Source organism: Canis lupus, chromosome X (genome assembly GCF_011100685.1).
Source record: "Canis lupus familiaris isolate Mischka breed German Shepherd chromosome X, alternate assembly UU_Cfam_GSD_1.0, whole genome shotgun sequence".
Lineage (NCBI taxonomy): Eukaryota > Metazoa > Chordata > Mammalia > Carnivora > Canidae > Canis > Canis lupus.
Window position 1 is genome coordinate 42,595,098 of NC_049260.1, and position 16,704 is coordinate 42,611,801.

The window sequence follows — 16,704 nt, forward strand, 5'->3', positions numbered from 1 at the left end:
CCTACCAGAATCCCATTTCTGTGGTCTAAGGGAAGTTCTCACATTTGTAATATTTTTCTCATTTATAAAGATTTCGTTTTTGTTTTCCCCCCCCATAAGATGGGCCTCAACCACAGGGCAGGTTGGGCTACCACTTAGCCTGTCCTGATGGCACAGTCCTGGATGTTGAAGACACTGGGGCATCCCCTACAGAGCCTGTGTTTAGGAAAAGGCCTCTAGGTCTCCTTTCAGATCCTGACCCGCTGCTAGCTCCACCACCACCCAGTCCCCTCTCAGAACCTGAATGCTGGGATGACATATAACTCCTAGCTGGGGCAAGTAGATGTACCGGGGCTGCTGGTCTCGAGGAGACACTGGCCTGAGGAAGAGGCAGCAGAAAAGCTCTATATGGCCTGAGGGAATGTACAGCTGTGGGGTAAGGAATGGCTCACCTACAACCTGCCCTCTGACCTGCTGCAGGGCCACAGACCCAGCTCCTGCCCTCCATGTGTCTCAGTCTCCTCACCTGCACAGTGGGCATGATTATACTCCCGCCACACAGGGGATGCTCATAAATTGGGGAGGGGGGGTCTCTGAAGTGATGAGAAAGCAAATTTGGCCCAAGAGGAGGAGCAGGTCAGAGTTTCTGGGGATGACTTGACTCGAGTCTTCTCAGGCACAGCCAGGGGCTACCTCCCTTGAATTGCTCAGGGCAGTCAGGCAGGTGGGAAGCTCTGAAGTCAGAACCATGGGCCAATGTCCTCTCTGGCCATTTATGTTCTTCCTGTTTGTCCTCACCTCTGTCCACGGGGACACCAAGATGAGTTCAGGGAACTCATTGCCTCATTGGTTACTGCGACCCATTTGCAGTCATTAGATTCGTGTGTCATCTTTACAACAGATCCTCATTAACACTAGTGTAACTTGTCCAAACAGTGGCTCACATGTTCTGAAATAGTTTTGATGATGTGTCATTATTTATTAAAGCCAGAGTTTATTCAGGCACTTTTCTACCAAATGGATAGGTAGCATACGATTTAGGTTCTTGCCATCTCATACTAACTATCATGAGCATTCCAGGACATACAATAATGGTCATATAGTAACTCTATTTGTAGTAGCTAAACACTGGAAACAACCCAATTATACACTAGTAGGAAAACATATAAATAAATTGTGGCAGTTTCATAGCACAGAATATGGCACAGCTATGGGAATGAATGAATTTAACCCACAAAGAAATAATGTTAGGTGAAAGAAATCAGATACAAACCAGGGCACGCTATAGGATAATTTTAAAAAATACATACCAGAATATCAAAAATGTAAAAATTGACTGTGGTGGTTCTGAGTTTTAACACATGAATAGATTCATGTACCCACTGCCACGTTCCGGATACATGACTGTTCCATCACCTTACAGAGCTCCCTAGTGCTGCCCCTTCATAGTTAAACACCTTCACATGAAAATATGGTCAATTGATAGTTCATGAAGGTGTGTCTATCTCTGTGCCAGGACCACAGTCTTGATTATTATAGCTTTGTAGTAAGTAAAAATCCATGTTAGCCCTCCAATTTTGTTCTTCCTTTTCAAAATGACCTTGACAATTCTAGTTCCTTTGTTTTTCCACATACATTTTAGAATTAAGTTGTCTGTATCCACAAAAAAATGCTGCTGGGATTTTGAATGGAATTGCATTAAATGTATAGATCAATTTGGGGACAATTAACATCTTTTTTAAAATTTATTTTTTATTTATTTTTAAAATTTTATTTATTTACTCATGAGAGACACACACACACACACACACACAGAGGCACAGACACAGGCAGAGGAAGAAGCAGGCTCCATGCAGGGAGCCCGACGTGTGGGACTCGATCCCGGGTCTCCAGGATCAGGCCCTGGGTTGAAGGCGGTGCTAAACTGCTGAGCCACCCAGGCTGCCCCAATTAACATCTTTACTGAATCTGTCAACCCACATACACAGTATGTCTCTATATAATTTAGGTCTTTTATTTCTTTCGTCAGCTTCTTGTAGTTTACAACATCCACAGATCCTGTACATGTTTTTGTTAGATTTTTTTGAGAAGCTATTGTAAAATAGTATTGCATGTGTGTGTGTTTAAAACTTCCAGTTTCTGGAGCGCCTCAGTGGCTCAGTTGGTTGAATGTCTGCCTTGGGCTCAGGTCATGATCCCAGGGTCCTGGGATCAAGTCTCTAGTCGGCCTCCCTTCTCAGTGGGGAGTCCATTTCTTCTTCCCCTGCTGGTATGCTGGCTCTCTCTCTCCCTCTCAAAAAAAAAAAAGTAAAATATTATTTTAATTGCAGTTTTCATTGTTCATTGCTAATATACAGAAATATGCTTGAAATTTGTGGATAAATTTGTATTCTGGAATGTCGCTAAACTCACATATTAGCTCTAGTATTTTTTAAATTTATTTTAAATATTTCATTTATTTGAGAGAGTGAGTGAGTGTAAGCAGGGGTAGGAGCAAAGGGAGAGAGAGAGAGAGAGAGAGAGAGAGAGAGAGAATCTCAAGCAGATACCATGCTGAGTGCAGAGGCTCATGTGGGACTCAATTTCACAAACCTGAGATCATGACCTGAGCCAAAATCAAGAGTCAGAGGCCCAACTGACTGAAACACCCAGGGAGAATTAGAGTAGTTTTATTTCTTCTTCCCAACCTGTAAGCCATTTATGACTTTTTCTTGCCTTTCCAAACTGGCCAGGATTTCTAATACAATGTTAAATAACCAGGGTGAAAGTGAACATTCTTCCTCATTTATTTTTTATTTTTTTTAAGATTTTATTTTGTTTTAATTCATGAGAGACACACACACACACACACAGGGACAAAGACATAGGCAGAGGGAGAAGCAGGCTCCTCGCAGGGAGCCTGGTGTGGGACTCGATCCCAGGACCCCAGGATCATGCCCAGAGCCAAAGGCAGACGCTCAACCACTGAGGTGAGCCACTGAGGCATCCCTCTCCCTCATTTCTTTTTTTAAATTTTTATTTATTTTTATTTTTTTTCCTCATTTCTGATCTTAGGGGAAAAGCACTGAGTATCATGAGCTGCTCTGGTAGACAACACTTAATATGTGTTATCACAATTCGTTGCTGGGGGGATGAATTGCATGACTCCACTAGGAAAGCACTCTTAGAAGCTTGTGAGGCTTTCCTCTGGACTTTTATCTCATGCACTTTTTCCCTTTGCTGATTTTGCCTAGTATCCTTAAGTCATAATAAATAATTAGCCTTGGGTACAGCTATATGCTGAGCTCTGTGAATCCCATTTGCAAATAATTGAACCTAGGATGGTCTTGGGGACCCCAAGTGTATACACATTATAGATTATTATGTATTCTTGGTGAGTTTTTATCAGTTTGTAATATCTCTCTTTACCTCTGGTAATGTTCTTGGTTCTGTAGTTTATTTTGTCAGCTATTAATAGTCACTCAAGCTTTTATTTTTAAATTAGTGTTTATCTGGTGTATCTTTTTTCATCCTTTACCTTAACTTAGCTACATCATTATATTTGAAGTAAGTTTATTGTACATAGCATAGTTGGCTCATGTTGCCTTTTTTAAAGAAAAAATCCATCAAAATCTTTGTGATCATTTACATTTATTTTTTAAAATTTATTTATTTTATATAATAAATGAGAGAGAGAGTGTGTGTGTGAGTGTGAGTGAGGAGAGGGGCTAAGAGAGAGGGGGAGAGAGTCCTAAGCAGACTCTGTGCTGAGTGTAGAACCTGACTTGAGGCTAGATCTCACCACCCTGAGATTGCAACTTGAACTGAAACCAAGAATCAGATGCCCAATCGACTGCACCACCCAGGAACCCTGATCATTTACATTTAATGTAATTATTAGTATGTTTGGATTTACATCATTGTATACCATTTGAATTTATACCACTGTGTACAGAATGTACCGTTTTAAGATTTGTTGTATGTTTCTTCCCTGTTTTTTGTCTCTCTGCTTTTTGCTTTCCTTTGGGTTATTTGAATATTGTTTAGCATTCCTCTTAAATGTATCTATTGTGTTTTTTTACTCTATCTCTGTATATCTGTATCTATTTTTAAAAGTGATTTGTCTGGGAATTAAAATATACATAGTTAACTCTTCCTAGACTACTAAAAATCAATTTTTTTTTTACCATTGCACATAGAATGTGGAAATCCTACCACCATACAGTTCCTGTTAGTCTCCCCCTCTTTATGTTCTCATTACCTTAAATATTATTACTTCCACATATATTGAAACTACATCAGATGATGTCTTAATTTTTCATTTTTGCTTTTCATCCTCAAATATAGTTTAGTTAACCAAAAGGAGAATAGTCTATTATATCTAGCCATATATTTACCCATTTCTTCTGTTCTTCCTTCATTCCTACTACTTCACATGACCTCCTGATATCATTTTTCTTCTGTCTGAATTTTGACTGGAATTCTTTTAGGTCTGCTCCTAACACATTCTCTTTGTTATCCTTCATCGTAAATGTCTTTTTTGTACATTCATTCCTGAAGAACATTTGGCTGGATGTCAAATTCTGGGTTGACAGTTCTTTTCTTTCAGTACTTAAAAAATATTGGGAAAAAAATGTTGGGACACTTTCTACTGGTCTCCAGGATTTCTATTTCTTTAAGTTTGTTTGTTTGTTTATGTCATCTCTACACCCAACATGGGGCTCAAAGTCATGACCCTGAAATGAAGAGTCACATGCTCTACTGACTGAGCCAGCCAGGCAGTCCCGGCCTCCATGATTTCTAAAGAGAATTCTGCAGTCATTTGGATCATTGTTCCCTTATAAGTAATGCATTATTTACCTCTTAGTGCTTTCAAGATTTTTTTTTTCTTTGTGGATTTCAGAGTTTGATTCTGATGTGTCTGGGCATGGGTTGTTTAGGTCTGTCCTGTTCGGTATTTGCCAAACTTCTTGGATTGTAGGTTATGGCTTTTGCCAAATTTGTAAAGTCTCCAGCAATAATTACTGTAAAAACACTTTAAATCACCATACTATGTCACCTTTTGTAATACTATGTTTCCTTTCCTTTCCTTTTTGGGTTTCTTTTTTAAAAAATATTTTATTTATTTATTTATTTGAGAGAGAGAGAGAGAGAGAGACATAGAGAATAAGCATGAGTGGGGAGGAGGGGCAAAGAAAGGAGAAGCCGACTCCCCACTGAGCAGGCAGCCCAACTCAAGGCTTGATCCCAGGACCCAGGGATCATGACCTGAGTGGAAGGCAAATGCTTAACTGACCAAGCCACCGAGGTGCCCATTCTTTTGGGTTTCTGATGATAGAAACTATAGATGTAATAGTATTTTGCCATAGGTTCTTGAGATTCTGTTCATTTTTCTTTCAATATCTTTGTCTCTGAGTTGTTTTGATTGAATAATTTCTACTGATCTATCGTCAAGTTCAATAACTAATTTTGTCATCTCCATTCTTGCTTCTGAACCCATCCAGGGAAATTTTTATTTGGTTATCTTATTTTTCACTTATAAAATTTCCATTTGTTTATTTAAATATTCTATCTTTTTCTGGTGCCAAGACTTTTTATTTTTATATTTGTTTCAGAAGTGTTCATGATTGTTTGTTGATGCTTTTTTTTTTTACCACAGCTGTTTTAAAGACTTTGTCAGACAATCCCAACATTTTAGTTGTTAGCCTTAAAAACATAGCTGTCAGTTATTTTACCAGCAAATTGGGTTTATTCCAGAATAGCAGAGAATTGCAAATTTGGGACATTCAAGCTTTGGGCAAAACCAGAGGCAAGTCAGGTGAACAAGAGAAAGAAATGCTCTTTTACAGAGGAAAGTGGGAAGTTGGGAAGGGCTGTTATAAACAAAAAGTCCATTGGAATAAAGTGGAAGTTCAAAATGTAGTGGTTTTGGGACGCCTGGGTGGCTCAGCGGTTAAACATCTGCCTTTGGCTCAGATCATGATCCTGGGGTCCTGAGATTGAGTCCCGTATTGGGCTCCCTGCAAGGATCCTGTTTCTCCCTCTGTCTATGTCTCTGCCCCTCTCTCTGTGCCTCTCATGAATAAATAAATAAAATCTTTTTAAAAATGCAGTGATTTTTAATTGGCTGAGTTGTGACAGTCTCTCATTGGCTGGGCTGTTGCCAGAAGAGAAAGAAAGCCTTTCTTCCTCCTGCTGGGATAGTAAAGTAGTATCGACTTGCAAAGTACCTCCTTTTCCTGTAGGGATCTGCAATTGACAATAAGTGATAGTGCATAAGACCTCTCCCTTCTGGCATCCCAACTCTATTCTAGTGAGGTTTCCTTTTATTAATTTTCAAAATTCCTTTTTTTAAAAAAAAATTCCTTTTTTTGATCAAGGCCTTTACTCAGAAGCATTGCTGATCAAGAATTAGGTTTCCCTTGGGATGCCTGGGTGGCTCAGCGGTTGGGTGTCTGCCTTTGGCTCAGACCATGATCCCGGAATCCCGGGATTGAGTCCCACATCGGGCTTCCTTGTGTGGAATCTGCTTATGTCTCTGCCTCTCACTTTCTGTGTCTCTCATGAATAAACAAATAAAATCTTAAAAAAAAAGAATTATGTTTCCTATATGTAGTGGTTTTGTCTTTCACTGCCAAGAAGGATCTTTCCTTCTTTAGGGGAAAATTGCATAGCAGCTTGAAACCACTTAAGGTTAAGCCACATTTGAGTAACAAGAAAGGCTAAGAGGAAGAACTCTCAGACACTTCTATAATCCATATTTATCACCATTGTAAGCATTGGAAATCATTTCAAAGTGTTGAGCCAGCATCACCTTATTTGGTACATGATTTTTACAAAAGTCTGATGGGCAAGAAGTGCAGAATTAAAGGTAACATGACAGGATGTCTGGGTGGCTCAGTCAGTTAAGTGTTTGACTCTTGATTTAGGCTCGGGTCATGATCTGGGGGTCATAAGATTGAGCCCCATCTTGGGCTCCTTGCTCATTGAGGAGTCTGCTTGAGATTCTCTCCCTCTTTCTCTCTGCCCCTCCCCCTGCTCTCTTTCTCTCTCTAAAATAAAAAAGAAATCTTTAAAAAAAAGTAACATGATGATTCCAAATTGCATAATGGTTCACACCTAGAACCCTAGGTGTGAAAGTAGCCAATGGAAATATTTATTGGCACTTATTCTGACTTGCAGAGAAAAGTTCCCCATATGGGGGCAAACCCAGAATCTTGTATGCCTCCTGGAGGCCCCTGCTTAAAGAGGTCATGAAAGCAAAATAGTAAATACTCTAAGAGCCCACTGAATTAGCTGAGGGCATTTGGGAAGATATGGTGCAGGTATAAACATGAAGCAATAGCTGAGCTTTTTGCAGAACAGCAAAACTTCAAAGGCATTTTAAACCAGTATTATTATCTCAAAAGAACTGTTTGAAACCAGATGTGTTATCAGTAATATGGCCTGTAAAGTTGTAAACTCAGAAATCATGAATTTGGATAGGGAATCCAAAGTCAGTTAATAGTTCAGATGAAAGAAAAGACTTTTACAAATAATGAACCTTCTAACCCTTCAGAAAAAGTGAGTAAAAACTTAATTTATCACAGGATCATGATGAAGCTATTTCCAAAAGACCGTAATCAGAAGAAGTGGTTTCCCTCTCTTGGAAAGTTTTCGGAAATGCAGAGAAGGGCCTTTTCTTTCCATGAAAGAGATGGAAGAAGCAAACAGTGAGAAAAAGGTATACAGGCCTTGTCCCAACATCTTGGGAAAGGGTCTCGTCAGATGTTGTCTGCTTTAATTCTGGGAAATCTTTACTTTTAGGTCACCATATGGTGTGAGTATCCAATCAGACTTTGGTACTTTCTTTAGATGTGTCCTATGAACCCAAGAGTCTACTCTAGAGTTTGGCAGCACAAGGGTTGGTGAGCAGTACCTGATAGGGGCCTTTCCAGTGAGATCGAAGACAGTCTTTCTTGGAGGTGTCTTTTCCAATGGATAAAATCTCCAGCTTGCAAGATGTAATGCTTAAGGTCTTGTCTCCCAAGAGGGCACTATAAAAAGATTGCTCTACCAAATCATGGTTCTTTAATTTTATGTATGTATGTATGTGTGTATATATGTATGCATGTATATATGTATGTATTTCAAAGCATGGTTATTTTAAATAGAAACAATTAGGCCTTTACAATATTGAAGTGTATCTCCTTTTAACAACTGTGGGTTAAAGGAGGCAGGGGCCAAGTGCATTGGACATCCTGTGACTATCTCATAGGGTGAAAGTCTATGAGTTCTAAGGGAGTGGTTCTGAGATTTACAAGGACCAATGGCAATGCTTTCAGTCAAGATATTTGGAGGGTTTCTACAAATTTTTCCAATTGAGTCTTAGTAGTGCCTTTAGTGCATTCAACTAACCCTGAGGATTTAGGTTGATGTATGCCATGAAAGTGTTGTAAAACCAGCCAAACAGTACAGACTCATCGAAACACCTGACTAGTAAAATGGGTTCTACAATCACTATGAAATTCAAGAGGAGTTCCCCATGTTGGAATAATCTTTTCTAATAGACTTTTAGCCACAGAGGCACCAGTGGCCTTTCTACAAGGGAAAGTTTGGCCCAGTGAGAAAACTACAAACCATGACTAAAACATATTTATATCCACAAGGCAGGAGAAACTCTATGAAATCCATTTCTGTGAATAGGTGTCCCTATATTATACTTTGGACAGGTGGGACAAATGAGGTAGGCACTTTTAAAAACTTTTTATCTTTTTATTTTACTTACTTATTTTTTTATAGAGAGGATGGGGAGGGGCAGAGGGAGAGGAGAGAGAGAATCTTAAGCAGGCTCCATGCCCAACACAGAGCCTGATGCAAGGCTTGATCGCAGGACCCCAAGATCATGACCTGAGCCAAAGTCGAGAGTCAGACGCTTAACCAACTGAGACGCCCAGCTGCCACATTTTTTAAAAAAAGATTTTATCTATCTATCTATCTATCTATCTATCTATTTATTTTTATTTTTTTAATTTATTTTTTATTTATTATTATTTTTTTATTTATTTATTTTTAAATTTTATTTATTTATTCATGAGGGACACAGAAGAAGCAGAGACACAGGCAGAGGGAGAAGCAGGCTCCTCATGAGGAGCCCGATGCAGGACTCCATCCTAGGATCCTAGGATCACGACCTGGGCCAAAGACAGACGCCCAACCACTTAGCCACCCAGGCACCCTGCCTCACTTTTTAAAAACTTTAAAATTCCACTATAGTTAACATACAGTGTTATATTAGTTTAAGGTGTACACTATAGTGGTCCATCAATTCCATACGTCACATAACACTCATCACAAGTGTCCCCCTTAATACCCATTACCTATTTCACCCATCCCCATACCCACCTCCCTGCCACCTCGGGCAGAGGTAGGCAATTTTGTGGCCTCATTAATATTCCCCACCAATATTGGTTCATGAGCACTATCATTTTGTCAGTAGACTGATGGTTTAATGCATCTAGAGTGGTAAAGCAGAGGCAATTTTAGAATTTCTGGTAGGGCCAGATTGTTATTTGGTCCAAACCAGAGTTCTCTTTTTATATTGAATCAACCATTATTGGATTTCCAGTATTGTTTTTCCCTCTCTGGGGCCAATTGTTGGCTATTTCTTGTCAATTTTTCCAAATTATCATTTGGGAGAACATTTCTTTGAACTATGACAGAGGTTAGGCTATTGGTTTCCTTGAGAGCAGCATTTTTGGTGGAAATATCAGCAAAGTAGTTTCCTTTGGTCTCTAAGGAGTTGAGTCTGGAATGCCCAGTAACATTAATAGTAGCCAGAGCAGCTTGTAAAAATATGGTATCTAATGCATTTTGGACATAAGAGCCATTTAAAATTGTATCCCCAAGGATCCCTGGGTGGCTCAGTGGTTTAGCACCTGCCTTCGGCCCAGGGCATGCTCCTGGAATCCTGGGATCTAGTCCCACATCAGGATCCCTGCATGGAGCCTGCTTCTCCCTCTGCCTGTGTCTCTGCCTCTCTCTCTCTCTGTGTCTCTCATGAATAAATAAAATCTTTTAAAATAAATTAAATTAAATTGTATTTTATGTATTTATTAAACCTCATTTCCATAGAATTCCACAGTCATGAGCTACCCCAAAGGCATATTAACTATTGGTATAAATGTTCGTGGTTTTATACTTGGCTAAGGTACAAACTTGAGGAAGGGCATCTAACTCAGCCTGCTGGGCAGAAGTAAGCAAAGGTAAAGTTGTTGTCTCGGTGACTTCAAAAGGAGTTGCAATAGCATACCCAGAACAATATCTACCATTTTCATCTTTTAAGTAAGAACCATCAGGAAGCCATGAAAAAATCTGCATTGGTTATTGGAGTTTCCTATAAATTATCACAGGGAGTCAAAAGGTAATCTGTCAGTGTTAAGCAGTTGTGAAGGGTTTCTTCTGGATCTAAACAAGATCAGATGCCCTAACTATAGAACTATAGAACTATAGAGTTTGAGCAAGCTGCATTTTTTCTTTGGGGACTTTATGACCCTTTAAGGCCAAAAGTTTTTAGCGGGAAGATGTTATCCTCCTGTGAAGAGGTTTGAGATGGGGAGCAGAGAAGCAAATAATCTATGTATTGTAACAAAGTAGAGCTTGCAGAAAGCTTTATGTCATCCAAATCAGCTTTTAAGTTTTGTGAAAAATAAGAACTCTCTGTGAAATCCTGGGACATTACTGTCCAGGTGTATTGCCTTTTTTTCCCAAGTGAAAGCAAAAAGATTTTGGCTATCCTTATCATCTGGAGTACTAAAAGTGTACTGCATAGATCAATTACTGTGAAAAATTTGCTTTCAGTGGGCATGAATGTCAGCAGCACATGGGGGTTCAGAACAACAGGATGTCAGTGGATAACAATGTTATTTATTGCTTCAAGGCCATTAGCTTTTCTCACAGGTAAAATAGGGGTATTAGAGGAACTAGAGGCAGGGATAGTGAGGCTCTGAGCCTTGTAATCTAGTATGGGGTCCATGCCTTGAATGATTTCTTTATAGGGCATTGATTAATTCTAAGGAGAGATTTTGAGGGATCTATTTGAATCTTGATGGGTGGCACACTGTGGATTCTGCCAATATCAGTTGAAGATTTTGCCCATGAAGAGGACAGCAGCTGATCTAATAGCAACAGGTGAGCAGTGTCCCTGGACTCAGCTACAGAGCAAACAAAATATATCAAAGGGTCATTTAATCCCCCTGGTTGGCTATTTTAATTACCACTGTCAAATTCTGGCATTATTTCCCCCTTTTGGGAGAAAGAAATTTTGGCATGATACGTTTCTATGAAATCTCAGCCTGATAAATGAATAGGGATGGAGGAACTAAGGAGGAAAGGGTGTGCATCTCTCAAAGGGAACACGTTCAGAGACGGGAACCTGTTGAGGTTTAGTAGAGACCCCCACTATTTGAACTTTTAGGACTCCAAGGCAGGGGCCACTTTATAACAGTGGGATTGAGCACCAAGAGTGTACCTCTGGTGTCTATAAGAACAGAGATTCATTCTCAGTCTAGAGAGTGGTTTCTCTGAGCTGATTAAGAGAGAAGAGCCCAGTCACTAGAAATTAGGAGGATATTGGAAAGGCTGGCTAGAGGGATGAATGTGCTTGGAATGCTTACGTTTATAAGTCTTTTGTCCAATGCTCTGGCTCTTTGCAATACTAGCAGAAACTAAAAGGGGTTTGGTATTGTTTAGGGGCCTTTATTTGTTGGAGTTGAAAGTTGAGAATTTTAGTGGTTTTTCTTTTGGGTGACTCATTTAGGGTGTGAGCAAACTGGTTTGGCAAATTAACTAAACCTGGAATGGACATCATTTCCCATTCCATCCTGGTCCTTTTAACTAAAAGAGCAAGATCCTGGTTCAGCCCATTAATAAACATAGAGTTAAATGCTACCCAGGTGGATTCAGTATCTAACAACAACAAAAAAACAGTGTTCATTGAAAACAATCTGAAGTTGACTGTTAATAGTCTTGAACAGGTTCATTGGCTTTTGTGTATAAACTTGAATTTTATTCCAATCAACAGTCTTAGGAGCTACTGTAATTGCTTGGTGGAGATTTTTGGTGAGCGTTCTAGCATCTTGCCAAAAGTTGGGGGGTTATCTCTCTAAAAACCTTTCCAGATGTTCCCATCAGGCTAGTTTCATCCAATGTTTGGCCTGGTCTTCACCAACAAGCATGTGGACTAATTGATACAAATCTGAGAAACCAGGTTTGTAAAAGTTTGAGTGACTATGTTACATTCTGCAGCAAACTTAAGGAGATCCTCAGTCATTGTAGGAAACTCTTTAACTATAGCCCCCAGTTTGGACTTAGTCCATGGAACATAAGAAATCTGGGGCTTATTTGGATCCCCAGAATGTTTAACTTTAAAGGAAGCAGGTTTTAATAGATTTAGGAGGGGAGGAAGTGGGAAGAGTTTTGGAGGAAGAGGGAAGTTTGGAGAAAGGATTAGAATGAGGATTGAGGTATAGAGGAGACAGAGTCAGTGTGGAGAGAATAGAGGCAAATGGCACTGGAGATGGGGCCTGAGCACAAGGTGTCAAATGTCAAGAGACAAAGAAAACAGTGGAGGGGGAAATGAGGCCTCAGAAGCCCTTTTTACTTCTTTCAATTGTTTATTTGCTTCAGTTAATTTAGAGATGGTATTTTGTGGGGCATGTTGGTGGCTCAGTTGGTTGAGCATTGGTTTTGGCTCAGGTCATGAACTCAGGGTTGTGAGATAGAGCCCTGCGTTAGGCCCCAGGTTTGGTGCAGAGCCTGCTTGAGATTCTCTGTCTCACCCTCTCCCCCTGCACATGCTCTCTTTCTCAAATAAATTAAATTAAATTTATTTTTAAAAAGAAATAGTATTTTGCAATGAGGCAAACTTAGATTTCATGGAAATGTTTGGAAGCCTCAAGTTACCAATTAAAACATGCATTTTATTAAGTTTTTGTTTGTTTCATTATTTTGAAATGTGGCTTTCTTTCTTTCTTTCTTTCTTTCTTTCTTTCTTTCTTTCTTTCTTTCTTTCAAGATTTTATTTATTTATTTGACGGAGAGAGAGAGGACAAGCAGGGGGAATGGCAGGTAGAGGGAGAGGGAGAATCAGGCTCCCCGCTGAGCAAGGAGCCTGATGCGGGGCTCAATCCCAGGACCCTGGGATCATGACGTGAGCAGAAGGCAGATGCTCAACCAACTGAGCCACCCAGGTGCTCCCTGAACTGTGGTTTTCTAATTTAATTTTGATAAAAAGAAGTTTTGGGAGATCAGAAGTCCTCCATAATGGCCACTTGTGTACTTTTGGCTAAGTTGTTCCATGTAGTTAGAAATGCACATGAGGGGGATCCCTGGGTGGCTCAGTGGTTTAGTGCCTGCCTTCGGCACAGGGCATGATCCTGGAGTCCCAGGATCGAGTCCCACATTGGACTCCCTGCATGGAGCCTGCTTCTCCCTCTGCCTGTGTCTCTGCCTGTCTCTCTGTCTCTCTTGAATAAATAAATAAAATCTTTTAAAAAAAGAAATGCACATGAGGAGGGAACTGCAGTTTTAAAACATTAAACCAGCCAGGGTCTCAGAAGGGGGGGAGGTGCTCTTATAGTATTTTGATGACTGGGGTCCCATTTCTTGGAGGTTTTTCAGGAACAGCCTGGTTCCAGAAGGAATCAGACCAAAGGCCAGCAGAATTCATACAGGAACAATCCAAGGGCTAACATAGTTCCAGTAGGCACAATTCCTACAGGAAAAGTCTAGTTCCAAATGGAACCCAATAAAAAACCAAACAATACTCTCAGAAAGGACAAAGCTTTAAAAACAGATCCCAAATAATGCCTGGAGAACTCAAAACACCAAGTGAGTAGAACTTGAATCCAGGAGAAAACTTACCCTTAAACTCTAGGGTTGGCAGGGCACCTGGGTGGTTCACTTGTTGAGCATCTGCCTTCAGCTCAGGTCATGATCCTGGGGTCCCAGGATTGAGTCCCACATGGGGCTCCCTGCAGGGAGCCTGTTTTTCCCTCTGCCTATATCTCTGCCCCTCTCTCTGTGTCTCTCATGAATAAATGGATAAAATCTAAAAAACAAAAAACAAAAAAACAAAAAAACAAAAAACAAACTCTAGGGTTAGCAAGAAAGCAGTGAGCTCAACTGCTCTGTGGATACCAGCACAGGTTTTGCTCACCAGTCTTGGGGTTGTTGGGGGTCTTCTCTGGATCCCACTTCTGGTCACCAAATAATGTTAACCTTAAAAATAAAACTGTTCATTATTTTATCAGCAAAAATGAGTTTATTTAGGAATAAGAGAGAAGTGCAACTGGGGACATGCGAACTATGGCAAAACCATAGGCAAGTTGGGAGAACAAGGGGGAGCTGAGAGACACAAAGTCCATTGAAATAAACTAGGATTTCCAGATGTAGTGGTTTTTCATTGGCTGAGCTGTGCTGAGAGAGGAGAAAACCTCTCTCCCTCCTGCTGGGATAGTAAAGTAGTATGGACTTAAAGGTATCTTCCTGTTTGGGTCTGCAAATGAGAAATGAGAGGGTGAGAGTTCCCTCTCTGACCTCCTGTTTCCATCTTAGTGAGGTTTCCCTTTTTTATTTATTTTTTTTTTGAGGTTTCCCTTTTTTTAAATGTGCACACAGCCTTTTCTGCATTGGTGTCCATTGATCATCTTCTCATGTGAGTTGAGAATTTTTCTTGGTTCTTCATATTCTGAGTAATTTGAACTATGTTCTGGACATTTTGAATATTATATTATGAGACTCTTGGTCTTATGTAAATCCTATGGAATACATTTTGATTTCTGTTTCATCAGGCATTCTCTCTACACAGGCAGGCACAATAGCCCTTGTCCTTGTGGCTGGGCCAGGACAAAGGAAGAAGTTGGGCCTCAGAGGGGAGGGGATCAGATGAAGATGGGGCAAGTCTCAGGAGCATGATTTGAGGTATCTGGGTCCTGGAGGCACCAGAAAATGCCAGCAAAAGGCAGATTTGGGAATCCTAATTAGGTTTCAGATAAAAGGGTGGGAAGCCCGTTCCCTCACAAGTGGACACATGCTCAGTGATGCAAGTCCTCCCATTGGTCATTGGTATGGGGCATGGGCATTGCAAATCTCATGGTGAGTTATGCTGATTCCACCTTACCCTGTGGATTCTTTCTTTCTGCCTGAAACTCAATCTGTATGTCCCCTGATAATCCTCCCAGCAGTTTAAGTGTGAGTGGGAGTGAGGAGGGAGCCAGTGAGTTTCAGACAGGTAGGTCTGTGTGTTTCCTGGACTTTGAGAAGAAATTTCCTCAAGGTTGTCATACTTCTCTTCACAGGTGCAGCAGCCACCGTGGCCTTTGATATAATTGCAGGCTGGGACAAAGGAGGATCATGGACTTCAAGGGGGTGGATACACAAAGATGGCACAAATATAGGGGCATTATTTGAGGTATCTCGGTCCTAGAGGGCAGAGGAACTGCTGACAGAGGGTAGATTCAAGAATCCTCAATGGGGCTTGGATGAAGGAGTGGGGAAGCCCCCATACACCTGGCACACAGGATGCACTGCACCTGCCCAGTGCCACAATCACTTTCCCATTGGCCATTGGTGTGGGATATGTGGACGTATTCTGGTGCAGAGCTGTGCAGCTTAGGTCTCACAAACTGGATTTTTTCCCTGGTGTCTGAGACTCAACTGGTAGGTCCCCAGATGAGTCCCCCTGGGAATTTAAATGTGAAGAAAAGGCCAACAGGCTTTGGGTGGGTAGGGGTGGTGTGGTTTCTGGCCTCCAAGGAGGAAGGTCCTCAAGGTTGTCGTCCTTTTGTCTGGGTGTGTCACCAAAATGGCGGTTGTCTGTCCTGGTGGGTTAGGGACAAGGGAGTATGGTGGGGTTGTGGGGGTAGGGGGTGAGATACAGATGGGGCATCTTGCGGGGGTGATTTGAGATATCTGGGTCCTGGAGGCCCCAGGAACTGCCGACCGAGGGCCGATTTAGAATGCCTGTGGGGGGGGGAGGAGCAAGATGGCGGAAGAGTAGGGTGTCCAAATCACCTGTCCCCACCAAACTACCTAGAAAACCTTCAAATTATCCTGAAAATCTATGAATTCGGCCTGAGATTTAAAGAGAGACCAGCTGGAATGCTACAGTGAGAAGAGTTCGCACATCTATCAAGGTAGGAAGACGGGGAAAAAGAAATAAAGGAACAAAGGCCTCCAAGGGGGAGGGGCCCCGCGAGGAGCCGGGCTGAGGCCGGGGCGAGTGTCCCCAGGACAGGAGAGCCCCGTCCCGGAGGAGCAGGAGCTGCACCGACCTTCCCGGGCGGAAAGGGGCTCGCAGGGAGTTGGAGCAGGACCCAGGAGGGCGAGGATGCCCTCGGGTTCCCTGGGACAGTAACAGCAACTGCGTGCCCAGGAGAGTGCGCCGAGCTCCCTAAGGGCTGCAGCGCGCACGGCGGGACCCGGAGCAGCTCGGAGGGGCTCGGGCGGGGGCTCCGCGGAGGGGGCTGCGGGGCGGGAGCAGCTCGGGGGGCTCGGGGGCGGCTCCGCGGAGGGGGCTGCGCGGCCCCGGGAGCAGCTCGGAGGGGCTCGGGCAGAGGAAGAGGCTCCGTGCGGAGGGGGCTGCGCGGTTCCAGGAGCAGCTCGGAGGGGCTTGGGCGGCGGCTCCACGGAGGGGGCTGCGCGGCCCGGGAGCGCGAATCCAACAGCGCAGGCTCCGGAGCACAGGGCGCCGGGACACAGCCCAGG